At 47.7% G+C, this 23991-nt stretch overlaps 1 long non-coding RNA gene across 3 annotated transcripts in view; it reads left to right on the forward strand.

The window, feature by feature from the left end:
• The window catches only part of LOC135363418 (uncharacterized), a 29727-nt gene extending 11275 nt beyond the window's left edge, over window positions 1-18452 (forward strand). The window contains exons 7-9 of one of the 3 annotated variants that reach the window (XR_010409104.1): window positions 16303-16383; window positions 17657-17804; window positions 18309-18452. This is a non-coding gene — a long non-coding RNA (uncharacterized LOC135363418). Of the gene's footprint in view, window positions 1-16302; window positions 17805-18308 lie in introns of all 3 variants that reach the window. The other 2 variants (XR_010409102.1, XR_010409103.1) reach the window with 2 other exon arrangements.
• The last annotated feature ends 5539 nt before the right edge of the window (window positions 18453-23991 follow it).

A 23991-nucleotide genomic window follows, 5' to 3' on the forward strand; every position in this document is an offset into this window, starting at 1 on the left:
GAAAATCCCTTTCTGGTACTTGGACCCTTATTCTCATTCCAGCAGGACCTGGGATCAGGGCAGCTCTCAACATTGAGCCTGCAATAAAGCCCCACTTTTCCCGTTTTCCACCTTGTTCCAACAAGTGCGTGACTCTAGAGTACAGAATACTTACCACTGTCAGGTTCCAGCAGGGCCACCTGTGATTTCAGAGAAGAAAACATTATGAGAATCGAATCATGCCTTCTCCCATTTCCAAAGCTCTTTTGTGATCTTGGTGATGGGAGAAAACCAGGTGGAAAAGGTGACAGAGGCCAGCGAAGCCCAAAGCATGAACAGAGCAAACTTAGTCATGGACACAGGCATCAGATCTTCCTACAGGATGCATGTCCCAAATCATTGGCAAGGAGGAATACTGCTACCCCTGGAAAAGCTCGCTAGCCTGCAGACTGTAACTGATCCTGCCTTTTTTTTTTTCAATGTCTTTGGAATCAAGTATCAGTTGATAATAGACTCTCACTAACCATTCTCCCCACCACGTAAAATGAACTTGCTGAGATTTTTGTGTCTGACTTCGATTGAAAGAGAAAAAAAGAATGTTGTATCTCACGCAAAGAAAGGCCAGCTTACCACCTTGGTGAAGAATGGGCCCTCTGCCTCTTCGCTCTCCCAGGAAAGGTTATTCCTCAGGCCATCCAGGAAGCTAGGTAGATACACCCAGCAACCGTCAGGACACTGGTGGGGCGGCTCAGGAATTGCTTTGGGAGCTTTGCTTGGTGTGGACATGCGCACAACAGTATGGCAAGGGTGGTTCATGAGTGTGGACTGATCTGCTGCTGATTCAAGAAAGGTCAGAGGAGCAGGAAAGTAAAGAGAAACACTGCTTCTGAATTTTAGCTACAGGGAATTGAATCAGGCTGAAATCGTGACTCTGAAAGAGGGTAAACACTAATATGCATGCTACGTTTCACTGACACAGTCCTGTGACCCTACTGACTCTTGGAAGTTCAGCAACACTGCGCCTGTGTTGTGGCCATTTTCAAGACAGAGTCTTTGCCAGGATAAACCTACGCTGCTCCTATCTAGATCTCATCTCTTCTAGAAGACTGGAATTCATTTAAAGAACACCGTGTTGCAGGGCTACATTCAATCCTACCAAAAGTACCCTCCAGTTTTATATTTGTTCACTAATGATTTATCATGAGGAAAATCAAAGATACGAGCTTTCAACATACTGACATGCCTGCATTTCAAAATAGCCACCGTCAACGACATGCTGTTTCTTTCCAGTCTTCCGTTTCTGTGCAATGTGTGTGTGTCCTTTGAGTCCGTGGGAAGTTCATCGCAAGTGGCAAGTTCATTACAGAGGGCAGGTCTGGTGAGAGCACGGACACTCTCTCACCTGGCCATGCAGGAGATTTGCAGCAAGTTTGGTCGGGCACCCACCTAATGATGAAGCTTTAGTGGGAGTCCCCATTTGCCACTTGCCCTTCAGCATGTGCTTTCAAGATGTGAGCATTTTTGAAGGCTAAAGATGATTTTTTGATAGACCAAAATGTCTTCCTTATTCTTCTCTGCTTTGGTCATGTATGGGAATTGTCCCCAGCTATGACAGATGTTGGGCCCTTCATTTCTGCCCCATCCCCATCCTAGGAAAGGGAGCCCTAAGCAAACCTCCAGGTGTAGCTGTGGTCAGGGAGGAATGTGGTGTCCTACGTGGTGTGCACTGTGCGGATGAGGTTTACCTTTGGAAAGGTGCCACTTCTATTGATGTGTGTAAGTGGGAAATGTCTTCTGGTGAAACATACGCACTCAACACACCCACATGCACAATCCCATCCCCTCGACCCACAGAAACAACCCCCAACCCTCATGCACACCAGCCACACCACCTAAATGACCTACTTGCTTCCAGGGACTGTAGAACAGGGTCATAGGTTTCTACAGGACAATCAGTTTTTCCTCACTCAGCCCCAGCCTCCATTCCCAGCAGGAGCCCAGAATCAGGGAAGCTCTCCAGACCAAAGGGGAGGTGAAAGCCCCACTTTGTGCATCAGCTAGATTTGTCCTCAAGAAGTGACTGATCTTAGAATACGTACTTGGACCATTTCCGGTTGCCTCCTCCTACAGTTAGAGAAAGGGAAACACTATGAGGATCACATCATCCTGTGCACACCATTTGCACACATCTTTTGTTCTCTTGGTGATGTAAGCAAGCTAGGTGGGATACAGTTACTGAGTTTATGATGAAAAAAACTGACAAAATCGCCTGCAAAGGAGGCTCCACCTTTGATAGTTAGATCTCACAAGTCCATTTGAGTCAGCAAATACAAAGTTCTTTTCCACAGACAAAATTATCTCCTAGAAAAAAACATTCTTTTTTTCTCTTTCAGTCGAAGTCAGATACAAAAATTGCTACATTGTGTAACTAATTGGTGGTGAGGTTGGTTGGTTTGGTTTAATGCCCCTCTAAATACGGGTCAGTTAGTAGTATACACTCACAGGAAACTCTCAACACCGAGGACATTGTATATATCCTCTGGAATGTACATGCTCAGTTGTTCATGGAAATGCAATGGTTGTACTTCAGCCACAGAAAATGACTTTACCATGGAGCCTGAGTTTCCCAGTTGTTCAAGCGTGTGCCTTCAGCTCAGGTCATGATCCCAGGGACCTGGGATGGAGCCCCACATTGGGCTCCGTGCTCAACGGGGAGCCTGCTTCTCCCTCTCCCTCTCCCTCTGCTACTCCCCCTGCTTCCTCTCTCTCTCTCTCCCTCGCTCATAAAAATACAATCTTTAAAAAAATAACTTTACCTGAAGGAGAGTCGCAGTTTCTTCCTCTGCCTTCGAACTGGGTCCTTCCAGCAGGCCCTCGGGACCAGCTAGGAGGATAGAGAGCCACTGTGAGGACACTGGTGTGGCTGCTCAGAAACTAGTCAGGGAGTGTGGGTGGATGAGGACAGGAGGCGAGTGTGTGCGTGTGGGTGGGTAAGATGTATGGACTGCACCGCTGCTGGGCATCCTCCTTGGTGGACGGAGGAAGGGATGTGAGAGGAGCAGGAAGGAAATGAGAACAGGGCTTTTGTCTCTCTAGCTAAGGCGAGCCTGATCAAAGTGCAATAGTCAATCAAATACATGTAAACCCTAAAGTGGCTTCTGTGTGAGGACTGAGTCCCATAACCTCTCTTGACTGAAGTGCCACTAAACTGTCACTCTCTTCTTTGGAAATCAGTTCTTGCCCCAGGATCCCCATGTGCCGCTATTCTGTTTGTCATGTTTGTAAAATTTTGCACTGCATGAAAAGCAGCCTTTCTTGCAGGGCTGAATTCAGTCCTAGGGAAAGTATCCTAGTAGTTCTCTTCATTAATCATTTCTCCTAAAGAAAATCAAATATACAATATTTGAAAATATTGACACCCTACCTTATAAAAAAAAAAAATAGGCACTGTCAATCCGTTTGATATATTGCTTCCACTTTTCTTGGGCTGTACAAGGTGGTTGTGTCCATCAAGACAGTGTTTGTCCACACTGGCCCAGACCATCTGACCAATGGGAAGTTCCTTACACAGAGGAGGCCTGGAGTGAGCGCCGGCTGTGTGGATGATTTGCAACAGGGGTGTTGGGCACAAACCTTACAACCAAGGTTGACCGTGAGTGCCTATTTGCCAGTGGTCCGTGAGTGTGTGCTTACAGAATTTGAACCTTCCTGAGGCTTATGGAAATCTTACCAAGTACACTAAATGACCTCCCTGGTTCTTCTCTGTTATTGGTCATGTATACACAGTGACCCCAACTATGACAGATGTTGCCCTGTGCTGTCCTCCATGGGGCCATACACTTTCCAGCATCGATGGGCTTGACCAGGACGATGGGGCCTTTCTATGTGCACTCGAGTCCAGGGACCAGGCCAAAATTGTTGATATGGGCTCCTATAGTTGCCCTGCTTTATGTGAGCATGGAGGCCACTGTGTAATGTTGGGCAGTGTAGGGGACATTGGTAGGATCTAGTGTTTTGGCCGTGTAAACAGATGCTGGTGCTCCTTTGCTAGCTCGCTCCTTTGCTAGTTCATGACCACCTGGCTGAGTGATCAGTGCAGGTCCATAGTCCAGAGCGGTATTCAGATTGACACCGGGGTTCCCAGCTTGGCTCTCCATGTAGGTGGTCAAGGGTTTGGATCATTCATCTCCGAACCATCCCCATCTCAGAAAGGAAATGGAAACATCCTCTCGATACAGCTGTGGTGAGGGAGGGAATGAGTATGTAAAGTGTGCCATGGTGTTTTGAGTGTTTTGGAAGGGTGCCAGTTCATTTATGATGGAAGTGTGAGAAATACCTCCTCAGATTGCACACATTTACATTAACAATCATAACACGTAGACATACCCACACACACACATGCGCGTGTGCGCCCTTCAACCCGCCCGCACACAAGTCCTACCTTCTATATGCCATAGTCCTTCCAGGCCCTGTACAACGTGATCACAGTGCTTTATGGGACAGTCTCTTTCAGTATACCCCAACCCTCATTCCCTGGAGGAACCCAAAATCAGGTTGCAAACTTCTTTTTACCCTAGACTTCACCACAAAGAGTGATACTCTTAAATACGTACAGTTTTCGTTTCTCGCAGCATCCACCTGTGATTGGAGAAAATAAAACACTGTGAGAATCACACCATCCTGTACACTGTTGACACAGCTCTTTTGTTTGGTGCAAGGACTTCAGGTAATTGGATGGGTGGGGTACAGTGGTTGAGCCAATGTGCCCCCACCCAAATGAAAGAGGACGTATGTATTGATGCTTGAGCTTTTCATGGCAGATCTCTGAAGTCCATTCGGATCAACAGAAAATTCTTTTTCAAGGCAAACCATTTTCTGCTACAGAAGGTGTTTGACCCCATACAGTTTGTAACTGAGGCTGTCCTCTTTCATCACCCGTTTTGTGTCCACTGTCAGTTCGTAACAGACTTTCACTGAGCATTCCTCCCAACAAAGGAGACTGCTTATGTCATCTCTAAGGTGTAGTGCCGGATTTTCATCCTGCATTGACTGAAGAAATCAAGGAAGGGACATTCCTATCTCAGAGAAAGAGAGGTGAGCTTACCTCAGGGATAGGTGGGGCCCCTTCCTCTGTCCTCTCCCTGGGAAGGTCGTCGGTCTGGCACTCCACAGGATCTAGGAGAACACAGAGCAGCTGTCAGGGTGTTGGTTGCACTGCTCAGGAATGACTTAGGGAGTTTTGCCTGATGTGGCCCCGGGGCCACAGTGAAGGTATGTGATTGGTGAACAAGCCGGGCCAATCTCCTTGGCATATGAAGAAATACAGTGGAGAGGAGCAGGAGGGAAGAGAAACGGGGCCTTGGCTTTCAAGCTTAGGGCATCTCCTCAATGGGAAATCGTCAGTCTCAAGGCACAGTGTGTTTCATGGCGCAGTCCCCTGAGCCCTCCAACCCACTGTGAAGGCCAGCCACAGTCCCACTTCCTCCCCTGTCACGGGACCAGTTCAGCTTTCATTCCAGCTTATATGCTGCGACGGTATCTGTCCTCCTTGCCTCGGATTATTAGGTTTTTATGGGATGGAATCTACGTAGTGTTAATGCTTTTATTAATAAGTGTATACTCAGCGACACTATTTACATTCGTAAGGCTTTGTAGACAGCACTACCATCTATATCCAGAGCATTTCCATCCTAAGTAACCTCTGTACCCATGAAAAATGACTGCTCCTCCCCCCTTCCTCCCTCCGTCCTACTTTCTACTTTCTGGGTCTACGAATTTCCCTACTCTCGCTTCCTCAAAAAGTGGGATCGTGTAATACACGTCTTTCTGTGCGTGCCTTCTTTCAAAAAGCATCTTCGTTTTTCAAGGTCCATCCATTTCATAGCATATGGAATACTTTAGTTTCTTCTTATGGCTGAATAGCATTCCATTATGTGTACGTATCTCATTTAATGTGTCCTTCCCTCACAGGATGGATTTTGGGGTTGTGTCTGTCTGGCTACTGGGAATACTGCTGTCTCGAACATTGGTGCACAGATTTCTGTCTGTTACCGGAACGGGAATACTTGACATTACGCATTTGTCAAACGTATAGAACAGTAAACACAAAGAATGTATTTTATTGTAAACTGTGGACTTTAGTTCTTAAAGAGTTTGAGGTTGTTTCGTTAATCATAAGGTATATTGTACACACATGTAAGATGTGGTTAATGGAGAAAAGTGGAGGGGTAGGATATGGAAACTTCCTGTCTTATCTGTTCCAATTTTATTTTAATTTAAACTGGTTCAAAACATTGTCACCTACTTACTAAAACTCTAGAAAAAGAGTTTCATGGAGAGATGTATATTGACTTGTGTTCAAAAGACAGCTAAGGTCCATACATTCCGCTAGCAGACAGTTTTTTCCTATGACACATGGATCCAATTTCAGGGAGAAATTCATCTTGACTACCTACTTAATGGTGATGGACTTAATAAATTTAAATCTTTGTATATGAAATAGTAAGAAAATGTGTCTCAGCATTTTTACATTCTTCTTTTATGTCTGTGCTGCTGAATGAAAGACTTATTCTTAAATCAACTTAATGAGTAAATTTCCACCGTACCTTCCTCGGTGTCCCCGATTTGGAAGACCTGGTTGTGGAGGGAGAAGCGGACTCTTTTCTTTTTCTCTGTGGAAGAGGCCGACGTGGTTGTGGGGGGCTCCACAACTTCCCTCTCTCCTTCCATACACGGTCCTGGGAAATGCATAGAAAGAGAGAGCAGTGTTGGCATCTTGCTGGCAGAAGACCATCAGGGCAGGAGTCCTAATTTACTCCTAGTTCAACATTCTGCTCCCCCTACTCACCAGCTGTCTAGCAGACATTCGTCCTTTAATGTTGGACTTAGGAAGATGTTGCAGTGTGGTGTGCCCTGAAATCCCCCAACAGACAGGTTTTGTGGGCAACTACTGTCATTTAGCCGAGACGTGATAGAAACGCAGCAAAGCACAGTGACCACGCCGATGGCCTGGATTCACATCCCATTTAGAAGGTACCCATAGCTGAGAGAGTTACCGAGAGCCCTCTGTGCCTCAGTTCCCTGTCCTGAGATGTGGAAATATTCATACCGCCTACTCACTAGTGCGCTGTTGTGACGCTAAAAGTGATTTCCTCCAAGTAGAGCCTTGGACATAGTAAAGGACTGATGCTTCACCGTTGCTCTGGAGGTAGTCAGGTTCTGATTTCCTATAGAATGAGCTAGACACCTGGTAGTGGGTGAATCCAGACATGGGACTCAGGTGACTCCACTGCATGGGAGGTTGGAAGCTCACTCTTTATCCTTCACATGGGAATGAAGCTTTACAGCTCACAGAAGACATATCATCCTGTCTTGTAATCCCCGCACCAGCGCCACTGGAGCGGAAAATATGGGGTGGTAGCCCATATTTTACAGTGGAGGGCCCTGAAAGTTATGGAGATGAAGTGGCTGTCCAGAGTGGCCACGCTGGTGAGTGATGGATCTGGGACAGGAATGTAGTTGTTTCCCTGGGGGGAGAGATCCTGAGGACCTGGCACCTTCTCAGGGCCGCCGAGAAAATGTCCTGAACCCCTGAACCAAGAGCTGCCCTCACTTTTCAAATCCACCTGTGCCCTGCAGGAGGTGTCTGTGCCATGAGAACAGTCTCAATCCTAATTTACCTCTACGTTAGGGTTCCGGACATAAAATATGCTGCAGGTTCTTCCAAATGGAGCTCCAGCAAAGGATCAGGGAAGTGCAGCTTGGCCACTTTCCCCAGTTCTTTGCAGTGTCAGCTCAGTCCCCCAGGGCCTTCCCAAAAGCCAGTTGAGCACCCACTGTGACGGATAATCTCCTTGGCTCCAAGCTGATTCCAAATCCAGGCTATTCTAAACCCTACCGAGAATTCGCTTGCTTTCAGCTGACCAATTCCGAGGATCAGTTCATGGGAATTAATGTGGAAGTGGCCATCAGGGTTGGGGATGTTTGCTTTAAGGAAATAAATCTATGATGCTGAATGTCCTACTATTGATCTAAGGAATGGTCTGAGGGGCCTTGACTAGAGTGAGACTACACTGGTTGGAGTGAGTTCCTCCCTACTTCTTCCTACCTACCTCCCACATCCACTCTCTACTCTCAGGTCTCTTCATCCTCTAGACACTGTGGCGGTAGGGGACAGTGTCCTGTCTCCTCTTAGAGAGTCCCTCCATACACAGGACCTTCAGAACTATCTTTGGATAGGACTGTCTTTGGAGAGAGACAGTCCATTACTCAGCTGCCAAATGTTCATTCCACCTACCTGATGGCACGGTCCCTTCTCGTTCACTCCCAGGCAACATCCAGACAGCCAGTGAACCTCCACATCAACTCATGAAAATACCACAAGATAGTCCAGTTTCTCTCCTAAAAATGTCTGCATTTAGACTGCTCGCAGTTGTTTCCAGATTTTGTCGTCCACCTTGAGAAGAGGTGACTTGTAACTCCTTTCCCTATAATGTGTTGCTGGATGGCATCAAGATTCTCCTGATCCAATGAGAGCAGTGTGGTTTGTTCCCTGTGTGCATTCTTGGTATGACTATGTACGAAATAGGCACTGAGAAATAGTACAGTTTTCTGGATTTAGAAGCTATTTAAGGAAGCCAGCGTCATTGAAAAATCAAAAGTATCTAATACGGAAAACGTAGAATATTCATCTATCAGTGTGGACAACTTGGAGGGTGGACAGGAAAAGAAAAAAAAGGAAAGAAATTTCTCTAGAAGTGAGGCAGCCACCTTGAGAAAAGAGAATTCAGAAAATCCATATGAACATACCTGTACAACAGCAATTCAGGTTGCCCATCGTGGGAAACTTCACACCTGTTACCAAACTGCCAGGGCTCGGCTCACAGAGTGACAGTTGGAATGGGAGGAAAGGTTGCATCATGGGTCACCATGGCCATGGGTTGGTCATGATAGAACTTTCAGAGTGCAGGCAGCTCTGCACACTGTGGGTTGATGGAGGGAAGTGGGTCTTGGATGGGTAGATGGACGATGGGTATAAAAGAGGGCACTTGTTGTGATCACCACTGAGTGCTGCCTGTAAGTGATGAATCACTGAATTCTACTCCAGAAACTAATACTGCACTGTATTTTACATAAACTAAAAAAAAAAAAGGATACCCCTGGAGGGGCCACAAAGGAGACTTAAATTTTCATTTTATATTTGCTATTCTAGAAAACTTTTATTTTTATTTTTAAAATTTTATTATGTTTGTCACCATGCAATACATCATTAGTTTTTGATGCAGTAATCCCCGATTCATGGTTTTCATATAACACCCAGTGCTTCATGCAGTACGTGCCCTCCTTAAACTTTTATTAATAAAACATTGTTTTGAAAAGTCTTTCCTGGGGTGTCTGGGGGCACCCCAGGTTTAAGTGTCTGCCTTCAGGTCAGGTCATGCCCCTGGAGTTCAGGCATCAAACCCGGCATCAGGCTCCCTGCTTTGTGGGGAGTCCGCTTCTCCCTCTGCCCCTCACCCCACTCATGTGCTCTCTCCCTCTCTCTCGCTCGCGCAAATAAATAAAATTTTTAAGAAAAAGTCCTTCCTACAGTGCCCCTTTCCCCCGGATGGCCCTGTTTTCCTTCCAGGAGCCCCTTGGAGCCAAGAGTGACAATTACTAATGTTATCTCAGGGGCGGACTGCTAAGTATACAAACCTATCTCCCTCATTTTCCAATAAATTTCATTATTTTGGATTTGAAGTTTCCTTTTCTGCAGGGGACAGAAAAATACTCTTGGAAAACACTGGGTTTCTCATGTGTTTCAGATTGTAAAGACCCTTAGTGCTTTGACCTCCCTCTCTCTTGCCCTCCATCCTGAATTTCCGTTCTGTAATGAGGATAGTTCTGAGTGGACAGTGGGTCCTCCCCACCACTGGATGTGGGCTGCCATGGCGTGTGTGCAGGTCATGGGTCCAGCCTACTTTTGCAGGGGAAGACTCATGAGATGAGGCAGGTCATAGCTGGGCAGGATCCCCTTGGCTGCTGAGGTCAGTCTGTGCACTCTTAGTGTTTAGACCCACAACCTGTCTGCGGGGTTCACCCCTTGTCCATCCACTCCCTAGAGCTGTCTTGCAGGGGGCACATACATTGTAACCATCTGCCGGACTGGCAACATGCTCTGTGTGGTCCCATGCAGAGTGAAAACTCAGAACCCCTTGGCCAAAAAGCCAGGGGTAATAGGCAGTTCCAGGCAGTAAATATAAAGTGTTTTTCTTTAAAATATTTTATGACTTAAAAAGGACAAAAAAAAAGATAGTAGGATTGAAAAAAAACCATGAGTAACAGCATAAATTTACACATGATAAAATCCTTTTGCTTCTTTAGGTAATGCAATCACAGCATTTTATTCAACTGATATCTAAATAGAGCATTTTTCTGTCACAGTTTTAGAAAACTTTAGTTTGTCATGAAAATGTATAGTTTAAGAACTTAGTTTTTGAATAATATCATCAAATAATCTCTGTCACTTTGGCACATGTCAGATAACAACTAATTTTAGTTTATGACTTTGAGGGGAGGTTTTTTTTGTTGGTGTGAATATAAGTATACCTATTTAGGGTACCTTATAGGCTATGATGGATGACATTGGGTGGATTTCTGATATTATGTCAAAATAGAAATTTTATTTATGACACCCAGAGCTGATTCTTGTGACCAAATTTTCCCAAAAGATTTAAGTGTAAACAAATCAATGTCAGGAATCTGAATTTATCTTGAAGTGTACTTTGGCATTTTAATGTTTCCTCTGGTGTTTACCATAACCTGATGATGTATAAATAGCCTAAAGTGGGCTTTGCATTTGTACCTAATTCCTGTCAGTCGAGAAGTAGATGCTGGAAAACAGCTGAAACTTCAATTTGGGGGAATTAGGGACTGTCATCTGGGAGACACAGAGTGGAGAAATCCGGTGTGCCCCTAATTTTGAGCAGGGAGTGCGGGTTTATGAAGGAAAAGCACAGGCACTTGTTTTGACAGAATTGATTGCGAGCAGTGAACAGCTGTTACATTGTCTCTATTTCAGTCCAAAGTGGAAGGATGTGTTGGAGGAGGTGGTCCAGTTGCAACTGAGCAGTTATAGGTGCCAGAAGTCCAAAGTTCATGGTGTTCTTGAAATTGAAAGAGGAGACGTGCTTATGCTTTACTTCATTATTGTCCTTTCCATTCTAGTTGGAGTGGCTCTCTTAGCAAAGCTTACTTCATTTTGCATCTTCTTTCACAATTCCAGCCCATCTTTTTTCTGACATCTTTCTGACAGGAAAACATCATTGCTCAAATTGTATTTTCCTGCCCTCCCATTTCATTGCCTGGGTGGTTGGCAACCTGCTCCAGGTCCATCATGCCCCTGGGAGGTGGAAGTTACCTAGTTTATTGATAATCCGTGCTAGGTGAGTCTTAGGACTGCGTCTTAGTAAGATTTGAGGAAATCACGTCTAGATGTTACCTAGGATCTCATTTCTGGGTAGATCTGATGATGACTTCTGTTCTTTGAGCAACAGTCATTTTTATATTTTCAGTAGTAGTACAAGGAGAAACGCAAAGTATAAGCAATCGGAAAATTGCAAATAGTGCAAAATTAAAATATTCAACAATAAAATTTATAGATCTAGACACAAGAGAGCCCCGAGTCCTGAAGGCAGGCAGCTGAAGTATCAGAAAACTTAACATTCAACCACACTGGGGTTACGGTCAAATGTCTTTTCAAGGTTTTGTCTAGTGTGTGTAACTTAGCAGTTTTTAATTTTTAATTTAAGAATGTCATGCTCTTGAATATATGTAAAGGCAGTGAGGGAACAACAGTTGGTATCCAGAAACCTTTGAGAGTGTGTTTACCAGCAGTAAAGTAAAAGAGCAAAAATCACAACAATTCCCACAGAGAGAAAAATCGGCCCACGATTTCAGCAAGTTTAGGAGTTTCTGTTAGATTTTTGTGTTTTGAATGTACTACGGTATTGGCCTGTCCCTGCCTCTTGAGAAAGCTGTCCCCTCAGATGTCATCTGCTGCTTTTTTGGGCTATAATCAGATGAGGTCTAGCCATTGGTTTGGTTGTCCAGTTGGAGGTTGTCCAGTTGAGTCAGTGCCTTGTGATTGAGCAGTTAGGAATAGCTGGTATGAATCCTCCCAGAGAGACTGGAGGGAGTCTTTGGGGACTTCTCTCCAGGTTGAAGGCCACGTTTGATATCTGTCTCCCAGGCGCATGGTGCAGACAGACTGTTCCACCAATTACTCATTTCATGGAAGGGCCTATTTATAGCTGTCATTTCTTACTAAGTCGTCATACCACCTTTATGTTGCTGGGTTCATATGCCCCTTGATCACATCTCCCTGGTCTTCCAGCAATGATTTCAAAGCATGAATGTTTATGTCTCTCATGGGGAGTGGATCTCAGATTCAACAGTATGAAGGGAAGATCTTTGGGCTTTGGCAAATGGAAAGATGCCGTGGGTTTTGCCAGTTGGGATTTTATGATGCCATTTGTTTCTTCCACAAGGTGGAATGTTTGCGGATGATAGGCCCAGTGGAAATGTGGCGCAACTGGCTACATGTGGCAAGTGGCCGAGTATTTGTCCTGGGAAATGGGTCCCTCAGTCATTGTGTATTCTCCAGTTTGGAAGTATTTTCTTCAGTAACACTAATCTACTCCTGAGGTTGTAGCCCTTAGAACAGGGAAGGCTTCTATCCGGTAAGTACACTCACAAACCATTAGTAAAACACATTGTATCCTGAGATGGTGGCAGCTGGATTGCACTCGTCACATCTATGTTTCATTTATTCCTGCTGTGATCTTGATTATGTTCTTCCTTATACTAACCTACATCTTCATTCTTTCTCTAGGCCCTGTAGGCATAAGGTTAGACTGTTTGAATTTTTTTCTTGTTCCTGTAGGTAGGCCTGTGTTGGTATAAACTTCCCTCTTGGAACTGCTTTTGCTGTGTCTGAAAGACTTGGGACTCCTCTGTGTTCATTTTCATTTGTCTCCATGTCATTTTTTATTTCCCCTTTGTTCATTAACCTATTGATGGTTTTGTAGCATGGTGTTTAGCCTCCATGCCTTTGTGGTTTTTTGTCCAGTTTTTTTTGTTTCTCTTGTGGTAGGTTTCTAGTTTGATACTGTTGTTGCAAAATTATTATGATTTTAATCTGAAATCTATTGAGATTCGTTTTGTGGCCTAAGGTGTGAATGAGAAAGTGCCATTTGCACTAGAAAAGAATGTAGGTTCCATTGTTTTTGAATGGGAAGTTTTGTGTGTGTGTGTGTGTGTGTATATGTATATGAAGTCCACTTGGTCAGAAGTCTTATTCAAAAACACAGGGTTCTTGTTGCTTTTCTGCCGGGATGATCTTTCCACTCATACACATGGGGTGGTAAATCTCTGCTATTTCTGTATTACTGTCAATTTTTCCTTTATGTCTATTAATATTTGCTTTAGGTATTGAGGTGCTCTAGTGTTGGGTGCATAGGCATTTACACTGTTACATTGTCTTGTTGGATTGATTGCCCTGTGCCGTTATGTAATGCCCCTCTTTGTCTCTTGTTACAGCCTTTGTTTCAAAGTCTATTTTGTCTGATACAAGTATTGCTACCCCAGCATTATTCCACTTCTGTTTGCATAATTTTTCTTTTTCCATCCTTTCGCTTTCAGTTTCTGTGTATCATAGGACTGCAGGGAGACTCCCTTAAGCAGTGTATATAGATGGGTCATTTTTTGTTTGTTTTAAATCGATTCTGCCACTCTTTATCTTTTCATTGGAGTATTTAGGCCATTTACTTTTAAAGTACTTATTGGAAGGTTTGTACTTCTTGCCATTTTGTTCATTGTTTTCTGTTTCTTCTCTTGTTTGTTTGTTTTATCTGATCGATGACTTTCTGTAGTATTATGTTTGGCTTTCTTTCTCTTCATGTATCTATTTTTCATCTATGAGAGGTTTCGGGTTTGTGGTCACCATGAGGTTCATGTATGACATGTAAAGTATAAGGCAGTCTATATTAAGTTGATGGTCACTTAAGTTTGAACACATTTGAGAACTTTTTACTCCCCCCTCCACAGTTGATGTGTATATTGTCCTATTTTCCACCATTGTATTCATAATTTTCTCAAGTCTGTTTATTACCTTTTCTTTTCTACTTAAAAGAAGTCCCTTCCCATTTCTTGTAACGCCATTTTAGGGGTGATAAACTCCTTTGAGTTCTTTTTGTCAGGGAAACTGCTTGCCATTCCTTCAATTCTGAATGCTCACCCTGCTGGTTGGCGTATTCTTGGTTGTAGGATGATTCCTTTCAGACTGTTGACTAGATCATGCCATTGTCTTCTGGGCTGCAAGGTCTCTGCTGAAAATTCACCTGATGACTTTATGGGGTTTCTCGTACACAGAACTTGTTTCTCTCATGCTGTTTCTAAAACTCCTTACCCTTAACCTTTGATATTTGAATTATTACATCATCCTGTGGGCCTCCTCGGGTTGCTCTTGTTTTGAAATCTCTCTGCTTCCTGGATCTGGATGTCTGTTTCCTTCTCCAGTTGAGGGGAGATTTCATCTAATATTCCTTCAACTATGGTTTCTGTCCTTTCTCTCTCTGTCTTCTGTATCTGGGGCCACAATAATGTGACTGTTTCCTTGCTTCATGGTTTCCAAGAAATCCTTTAACTTACCCTCATCTGCTGTATTTATTTATTTTTTTTCTTTTTACTGTTCAGATTCCAAGCTCTCCATCACCTGGTCTTGCAGATTACTGATCCATTCTTCAGAATCCACTAATCTACTTTAGATTCCCTGTGTTGCATTTTTGGTTTCAGTGATTATATTCTTTAGCTCTGTTTTTCTTTTTTAATTTATATCTTCTATGTCTTGTTGAAGTTCTCACTGAGTACTTCCACTTTTGTCTCCAGCCCAGTGAGCATCTTTTATGATCAATACTTTAAACTCTTTATCAAGCATATTGTTTATCTCTGTTTCATGTAGTTCCTTTTCTGAGGTTTTGTATTGTTCATCCATTTGGAGCATATTTCTCTTTCTCCTCAGTTTGTTTGACTTTCTGTGTGGTGGTTGTTATTGCTGTTGTTCTTTTTTATGACTTAGGCAGAAAAGCTACTTCTCCTAAACTTGAGGGAATGGTCTTGTGTCGGGGAACCCCTCTGTAGACTGTGTGTGCCTGGTGACGGAGTGGCTGGCCAGAGCTGTGGAGGGCATGTGTAGGGGGCCTAGGACACTTTGTATGGGCTGCCTGATGGGATGGCCGGAGCTGAAGTGGGTGTGAGCCGGGGTGGTCGCAGGGCTCTCTGGGCAGAGAATGCGCTGACAGGACATCTGAAGCTGGAGTGGATGGGGGTGAGGGTGGTCCTGGGGCTCTCCGCTCAGAGGGCTCCCTAGTAAGGCAGGGGAACTGGTTTCAAGGTGGGGTCTCCCAGTGTGCTCAGTACCAGGTGAACCGTGGTGCAGTAGTTAGAGCTGGGAAGCAGGTTTGTGGGTCCTGGGGTGCTCCCCAGAGTGCATGCACTGATAGGGCAGCTGGAGGTGAGGTGGGAGTCACGCCAGGAAACTGGGCTGCTGGTGAAGAAGCCACCCTGCCAGGGAGGCTGAAGCCAAAGCAGGCAGGAGTCAGGAGGTCCCAGAGCACTCTGCACCAGAGGTGCCCTAGCAAGCCTTATGGAGGTAAATTTCTGTGGACATGGACTCTTCTGGGTTCTTTCCACCTGTGGCACATTGGCCAGACAGCTGGATACGCATTGGGCGCTGACCAGGGTTTCTCAGTGAGCGCTGCTCCAGGGCCCCCGGTGGGATGGCTGGGACTGGTGTGGCCTGGGGGCCTGGGGCTGAGATGATAGGCCAGCTAGGACTCCCAGACCCTGCTCCTGTGCACATTATCAGTTTGGAGGGATAGTGTAAACCATGGTAGTTGCCAACCCCTCCAACTGGGAGAGAGTTCCAGCTACTTCTCTGCCATATGGCAGGGCTGTAGGGCTGTTTTATTTCTATTCCAGGTGCCCTTTTATTTTTTATTTATTTATTTATTTTAAAGATTTTATTTATTTATTCATGAGAGACAGAGAGAGAGAGAGAGAGGCAGAGGGAGAAGCAGGCTCCCAAGGAGCAGGGAGCCCGATGTGGGACTCGATCCCAGGACTCTGGGATCATGACCTGAGCCGAAGGCAGACACTTAACCATCTGAGCCACTCAGGCGCCCTCCAGGTGCCCTTTTAAACATCAGCTTTTCTTCTGTGCCCCGGGGCTGACAAACCTGCCCATGGTGACTCAATACTATCCCTCCCCACTATACTTTGCAGTGTCAGGAGTGGGGATTGCCTTCCTGACCGTGCCTCTGTCTCCCTTACTGGTGGTGTAGACACGGTGTGTCGACAGACAAGGTGAGTTCAGGGACTTTCTACATCACCATATTGGATCAGCTGGGTTTCTGCCCCCTGTAGCCCTGGGAAGTAGTCCGCATCCATTTTGGCACCTCTGCTTTCATGTGAGTGAGAGTCCTACCAGGGCCCCTGGTTTTATTTTATTTTATTTTATTATTTTATTTTATTTTATTTTATTATTTTATTTTATTTATTTATTTATTTATTTTTTAAAGATTTTATTTATTTGACAGAGACACAGCGAGAGAGGGAACACAAGCAGGGGGAGTGGCAGAGGGAGAAGCAGGCTTCCCGCGGAGCAGGGAGCCTGATGTGGGGCTCGATCCCAGGACGCTGGGATCATGACCTGAGCCGAAGGCAGCCGCTTAACTGACTGAGCCACCCAGGCGCCCCAGGGCCCCTGGTTTTAAACACCGAGCTTGCCTCTGGCTGACTTTCTCACCTGGATTACTCAGTTTTCTCTTGCCCTATGGACATGTGTTCTCAGGTGCCTCCACCTAATTCAGAACACAGGCGTCAGTATGCACATGGCTTAAGCCTTGCTCACATTCGGTGTTTCCTTTTTCTTCTGATGCATGTAAATATTGACATGTTTGTGTTCCCATCTATGTCTTATCATTTTAAAAAATCTTTTCTTAACCATTTATGTATCAGTGCATTGGGAGAAGAGGGTCTCACAACATACTAGTGCAATTCCTACCTGACTGACATTTCTCATTCGGTTTCTACTGGTCTGGATTGGGAGTGGTGGTCTGGACTCCAAGATGATGGCTAAGATGAAAGTGATGGCAGTGGACAGAAGCACCTCGACTCAAAATATATATTTTGTAATGAATTGTATAAAATCTCTTGGCTGAATGTGGGTGGTGAGGTATGGGAGTTTCGAATATCTGTCAGTCTTCTGGTTTGATCACTGGAGAATTTTTGAATCATTTATTGAAGTGGGAGAGCCTGGAAGAGAAAGCTTGTTCTTAAGTGGTTGCAATCCAGTTTCCTTCTGACCATGTGGAGATGAACCATTTGTGAGACCTAGAAGTGGACCTACCATGCAGCTGGATGGATACATGAGAGGCTCAGGAGAAAAGTCTGGATGGAGGCAAAATAGGAAGTTGTCAGCTGATTGATGCTACTGAGAGCCTGTCTCTGCAGTTTATACCTTCTGCTCTCGTCAGTCAGGCTGATTGTTCATAGCCACACGTGTTTACTAATTCTGATCTGACCCATTCAGCTTCCAGCCCTCTCTATTCAGATTCTTTAAGTTTTCCTCCTGCAGGTCACCTGATGCCTGAGTTTTCTGTGACACAAGTAATCCTTAACATTTGCGTGGAAAGGAAACACGAGTGCCCCCGAACTCCATCCTGTGAACATGGGGAGACTTAACATGAACAAGTGGATATAGGACAGAACAGGTGGTTATCCAGGTAAGGGTGAGGGGAGAACTTTTGTCGGATTTGTTAGGATGTTTCTACCAGCACTGAGGTGATCATCTCACGAGCATTTTTCCTCCACATAGGAAGTCATAGTTGATGGAGACCCTTTGTTCATAATGCAAAGTTCTGCCAAGATCAGACCCATCATAAATAGAAAGAGCCACATTCTCAAAAACAAACGCAATGCCTTAATTTGTTAAAATGAAGAAAACTAAAACTTTATTGGTTGGTTCTAAAGAGGAGTTAAAGTACATCATGCTCTTCCTCCACGTATTTAGGTCCTCCTTATTGTAAATGGCCACAATTCATCTAATCAATGGTAGGTCAGTTTTAAGGGCAATATTTAAGAGAGTATGCTCATAACTTCAGAAGTAGAGCAATTTCAGAATGTACAACTGCCAATTTCATCATTCCTAGTGCGATCCTATTCTCAACACATGAAGCAAAATCATGTGGGCCTCCATAGTTATATGTAAATATATTTGTCACTTTCAGCAGCCATCCATCAAATAAAAGGAGAATGAAGAGAGAAAATGAAGGTCTGTCCTGGAACAGAAATCTGAATATCGGAGAACAAAATTGCATCTGTTTCCATAGAGTTGAATCAAAGCTCTTTGATCGATTAAAATAATCCATAAACCACACAGCTTCCAACCCCAGACCTTTTTATTATCTATACCACCAGGTACAATGATTATTCCTGAATAAATCAGAATCAGGAAAAGCGGTAAATCAGGAGACCTTCTGTTGTTTTAAAACAATGAAATGAAAAGACACTTACAATTCAATAAGAAAAAAGAAAACCAAAACAACTCAACAGGAAAAAAGAACGAACACCAGCTCCACCCCAGCAACCTGATGAATCTCAAGTAACCTTAGGTGGAGAAGGCAAGACCCACAAGCGCACACACGGCCTAATGCCATTGTTACGGCCCTCAAAGACAAGCGAACCAAATGACACACTGTGTAGAGATACTTACATACATGATAAGATATATAGATATAAAAGTCAGGGAAACACACAATTCAGCATAGCAGGTGCCTTTGGAGAGAAGGAGAGGACTCATTGGTACTGGAGCAATTCCTGGGTTGGGTCGCTGACTCACAGTTGTTCTGCTGGGATGCTTTTAGCAGACACGCATGTTACGTGCTATCTTGTGTGTTATCATACATGACATTAAACATATAATACAGAAAAAACTGATCTCCTTCGAACTAAATTTTGAGACAGGAAGGTGTAGGGGAAAGATCTTGATGTGGGTGTTAGTTACAAGGGTGTACATAGATGTCTGACATGACGTGGTTCAAATCCTGGAAAGCGGTCTACACTCACACTCCCTTGTCTCCATCTCTCATGCCAGACTCATGAAAGGCCTCGAGGGGGCTCAGTGGGGTGGGTGGGGAGTGGTTAGGGCTCCCCTCCTGTGACATGCGCCCTCCCGTACTGGCCCCAGTCCATCCCCCCAGTCCTGACACCCCCTCCCTGTATGAATATCACCCCCAACTTCATCCCCCTATGCAGCCCAGGCCTCCCTGACACCAACCTCCCCCACTTGTATACTCTTCATGCTCTCCCCTGCCACCCCACCACATTGGGGCACATCGAGGGTGAGGGCAGAGAGCCTGGCCACGGTCAACTCCAGGCGGGGTGGGGAAACTCTAGGTGTGGGCGGAGTGAGGACCCTGCCCTTCCTCAGGCCATCCCAGGCAGGGGACACTAGAGACACAGCCAGCCCCACAAGCTGGACCTTCCACGATCACCCCTGCCGTGCAGGCCTGGAAATAAAGCCAACACTGAGTGCTTACTCAATGCCAAGCCCAGTGCAGACACCTTCATTCACGGAGAGTGGATTTAGGCCATGCCTACTGTGTGCCAGGCACAAGTTTCTGGACCTTGAGGATGCCGGGGTGTCCCTGCCCTTTTGGAAGTCAAACCCAAACAAGGACAGAGACCAGAGACCCCACATTCCAGGAGGAAATGCAAAGTTTGGTGAGTGCCAGGTAGGCAGATGCAGGGGCAGCATGGGGAAGGGCCCCCGGGTCAGGGCAGGCCTTTCTAGGAGGCCACGTAAACTGTGACCTGAGGCAGAGGGAGCAGGATGTGCACAGGCTTGGGGTGGGTGGGTGCTGGCCTGGGGAACAAGAGGAAGCGGGTCACTGAGGGGGCAGGTCCAAACCCCGGGGCACGCAGGATCCCGGCCTCTTGCAGGAGTGAGGTGGCAGTTCGCGGAGGATGTTGGGCAGAGGTGGGTCTTAATCAGAATTGGGTTGGGGTTCCTGGGTGGCTCAGTTGGTTAGGTGACTGCCTTAGGCTCCGGTCATGATCCTGGAGTCCCGGGATCGAGTCCCGCATCGGGCTCCCTGCTCAGCAGGGAGTCTGCTTCTCCCTCTGACCCTCCCTCCTCTCATGCTCTCTCTATCTCATTCTCTCTCTCAAATAAATAAAATCTTAAAAAAAAAAAAAAAGAATTAGGTTGATCAGGCTCCCACTGAGAAGAAAAGGGCGAAACCCAAGGCCTGGAGAAGTGAGGCAGGTGGGGGCATGGGGGGGATGAGGGGCCCGCTCTCATCCAGGGGGATGGCATGGGGGTGAGAGGCGTCTGCCAGGATCTGGGGTCACCAGGAGGGTGTGAGTAGGAGACCATAGCCGGCTGTGTTAGTGCTGCTAAGAGAAGCGGGTTGAGGACAGGGAAATGCCCTCTGGCCACAGGGGAGGTGAGGGGACCCTGATGGGGCAGGCTGACCCAGCCCTCAGACCTCCCCATACTCCCCTATACCGGGAGTGAGGAGATGAGGGGCCATGCCAGGGACCAGTGGTTGTGTGGATGGTCCTGACGTGGCGACCCCCTCCCCCAACTTGTAGAAGGGGAGCCTCTGAGGAGCGCTGTGTGGTCAGAGAGTGTCCCTCAGAGGCGGCCCTCCTCCCTCTGTTCCACGCAAACCCTCTTGCCCCACCTGTGGGTGAGGGAGTGAGGAACAGAGGTTAAAGGGTTCACTTGCCCAGATTGTGCAGCTGGGGGGTGGTCAGGAACCCAGAATGGTCCCACTGGGAGCCCAGGCTGGGCCTGCAGGGCACACAGATCCTGGCGGGCCTGATGCACCATCTGGGGCGGGTGGGGAGGCTGAAGGCCACGGTCAGGACTGGTCAGAACCACCCCAGGCCAGACGTTCTAGGGCTGCTGACACCAGGATGAGGCAAACAAGGTCATTATCAGGTAATGAGCTCATTACTGAAGTCAGGCAAGGTCCTTACTAGGTAATGAGTTTGCCCTTGCCCCAGGACAGTTCCTAGGGAATGCCTGGGTAGCCAGAGCCACCAGGAGACCGGGGAGCAGCTCCAGGGCCTCGTAGCCAAGGGGTGTTCAGGGGCAGAGTGTGCCCAAGTCCAGTCCCCACAGGAAGCCCCGGACCCTCTCGCCCCTTCTTTAAATGAGGAGCCACCTGCAGCTCAGACCTGCCCTTCAGGCCACAGGCCTCCCATGGCCCCTGCCCACCTCCCAGCATCTGTCACCACTGCCACCCTCACCATCTCTTGGCCAGCAAAGACTGGTCCTGGGCTCTGACAGCTGGGAACACCGAAACAAGGCAACAGGGCCGCCAGAGCTCCGTGAGGCAGCATGAACTAGCCCAGAGTGGTGCCTTGAGCCATGACCCAAGCCCGAGCTGCCCGCTTAGTCTACTGACGCTCCACTACGTGGCCTGCACTTCGGGGCCCCAAAGGTACCACAGCCTTCCTTTCCTAAGAGCCCTGGGGCCAAGGCCCAGGCCCCAGCCAAGCCAGGGGCCTAGTCAGTCTGGCTCCCACAGCAAGCAAGCGGCACAGCTGGCTAGAGACTGGGTGGGCATCCATGCTCTAGAGTCCGTGCTGAGGGCCGGGGTCTGTGACCAGAAAGGCAAGGGGCAGCCCACTCCAGGCCCAGCTCCAAGGCTAGCCCCCTTCTCCTCCCAGGGTGGCTGGGGGCTCGGCAGACCATACTTCCCGCTTCCCATGGGGGTCGCCCTCCCCAGACCCTCAGAGCCAACCCGGGAGGGTCTCCCCGCCTTGTGCCCCCCTTCACTGAGAACCAGGCTGGGCCAGAACTTGGTGTGCAGACAGTTGCGGAAGAAGACAAAGACCACCGTGCCCTGAACGCTCACACTCAGTTCTACCTCGTGGGGTTGGCGGAGGGGGTGACCTGGGCATCTGCATTTCCAGACACTCCCGTGATGACTGGGAGGCTCCCCTGCCCCCTCCGAGGCCACCAGGGCCCCTCCGACATACAAAGCCCGCCTGGCCCTGCCGACTGAACTCTTCCCTGGCTCCCACCGCCCTCGGCTTTGGAAAATAAGACCTCCTCTCTGGGGGGCCGCCAGGGTTTCACGGCAACAGAGAGCAAAGGTGAGGCAATTCAGTGACGCGGAGCCTGCCCCCCTTCTCCAGGAAGAGTCAGAGCCCAGGGTTTTCCCTCCTCCCAGGCTCTGGGTTAATCAGTGGCCAAGCCCGCTGATCGCCCAACCCTGCCTGTGCAGAGGGGCCCACCTGAATGCACAGAGCCCAGAGCCCAGACGGGGACAGCTCCCGGAGCTGTGAGAGCCGGCCTCCCCACCCCCAGCAGACCAGGCCCTGGCCCTGAGCACACAGAGGGGGCCGGAGTGGGGAAGGAGCTAGGCCCTGCACTGGGCCCCACTCAGTTCCTCTGTGCAGGGGGCCAGGCAGGCTGGCCTATGAGGATATTCTAGAAAGCAGAAGAACCAGAAAGCAGGCCTGTGTGCCAGTCCCCCTGGCCCGGTCAGTAGCTCTGTTCCTGCTTCTTGTCCCATTCCTTCCGAAGCTACCTCTGTTCTGACCAACGAGCCTAGGCAAGGGCTCCCCAACCTATCCTCTCACCTCCAGTCCTCAGCTTCTGCTGGCCCCCCCACCTGTGAGGCTCAGGCTACAGTCACCGCAACCTATTTCTTGACTATCGCTGCCCTTGACCTCAGGGGCTCAGGGTCATGTTGACCACAGCTGCCTGTTCACCCCTCACCAACGCCTCTGCAGCCCCCCTCTGGGCTGGTTGGGGTCCCCGGGGCCTCTCCTCCCACTCTGCACTCGCTCCTGGGTAATCTGTCTGCCCATGACTTTGGGACTCTCTGCCACCAGCCATGACCTCATATCTGCCTCACCTGCAGGATCGTCAGCTCTTCACCGCAAAGGCTCTGTTCCTACCACATCCCTCCAGCAGCCTCAACAGTCAGAAAACTTCGAGGCCCCTCTCTGCCCTGGCAGCCCAGCCCCACCCTTCCTGGCTCTCATACCACATCACAGATCTGGAGTCTGTCCACCATCACCCCCCCCGCCCCCCTCCCCAGCCTTTCCCAGCCTCCTTGCTGTGCCCCCACCACAGATGTTAGGGGTCTCCTTCACTTCATAGGTGAGGCTCAGAGGAGGCAGAGCCCCTGGGTCACACAACCTGACTCCAGCAGGCCTGGGGAAGGAATCCAGGGCATTTTTTTTCTGCAATATTTTAATTACTGAGGGGAGGGGGGGCAGGAGTATGGTTAACGAGGCCCTGGGGACCAGCAGAACCAGACACTGGATATCCCAGGGGGTCAGGTGACTCAGCAGGAATGGGGGGCTCTGTGGGGTTTGACAGAGTGCCAAATTCTCACCTCCCCTTGCACCTTCCAGAGAGGCTACAATGAATGAATGAATGAATGAATGAATGAATGAATAGGGGGATCCAGAAGTCTTCATGGTGGCCTGGGTCCAGGGCTGCCAAAGAACAGGGTTGGCAGCACCCTCAATCACACACACACACGGGCACAGAGCTACATAGTGGCTAGGCCCCTGTGCGCTCAAGGGACACAGGTCCCTGTGGCTACCTTGCCATCCCCTCCCAGCCCAGCCTGGATTCACACCAGACCCTCCCTCCCCACAATTTGCTGGGGAGCCCCCAGGGCACCCAGAGTCCTAACTAGGCCCTAGGGTCCGGTGAGAACAGCATGCTGGGCAGAGGGATGCTACCCACAGTGCACTGCCCATGACCCTGTGATGGCCACAGGCAGTTGTATGGGTGAAGGCACCGGGGTGAAAAAGGATGGAGTCCAGTGGTGAGGACAACCCGCACAAGTGGGAAAGGTGTCAGGGACAGGAAAGCCAGCAAGGATGACTACGAGGGTCTTGAATGCCAGGCTGAGGAGGTGCACGGGCTGACCA

Source organism: Mirounga angustirostris, unplaced genomic scaffold, assembly GCF_029215605.1.
Source record: "Mirounga angustirostris isolate CCGP_5_RB_7025 unplaced genomic scaffold, mMirAng1.0.hap1 SCAF_195, whole genome shotgun sequence".
Taxonomy (NCBI): Eukaryota; Metazoa; Chordata; class Mammalia; order Carnivora; family Phocidae; genus Mirounga; species Mirounga angustirostris.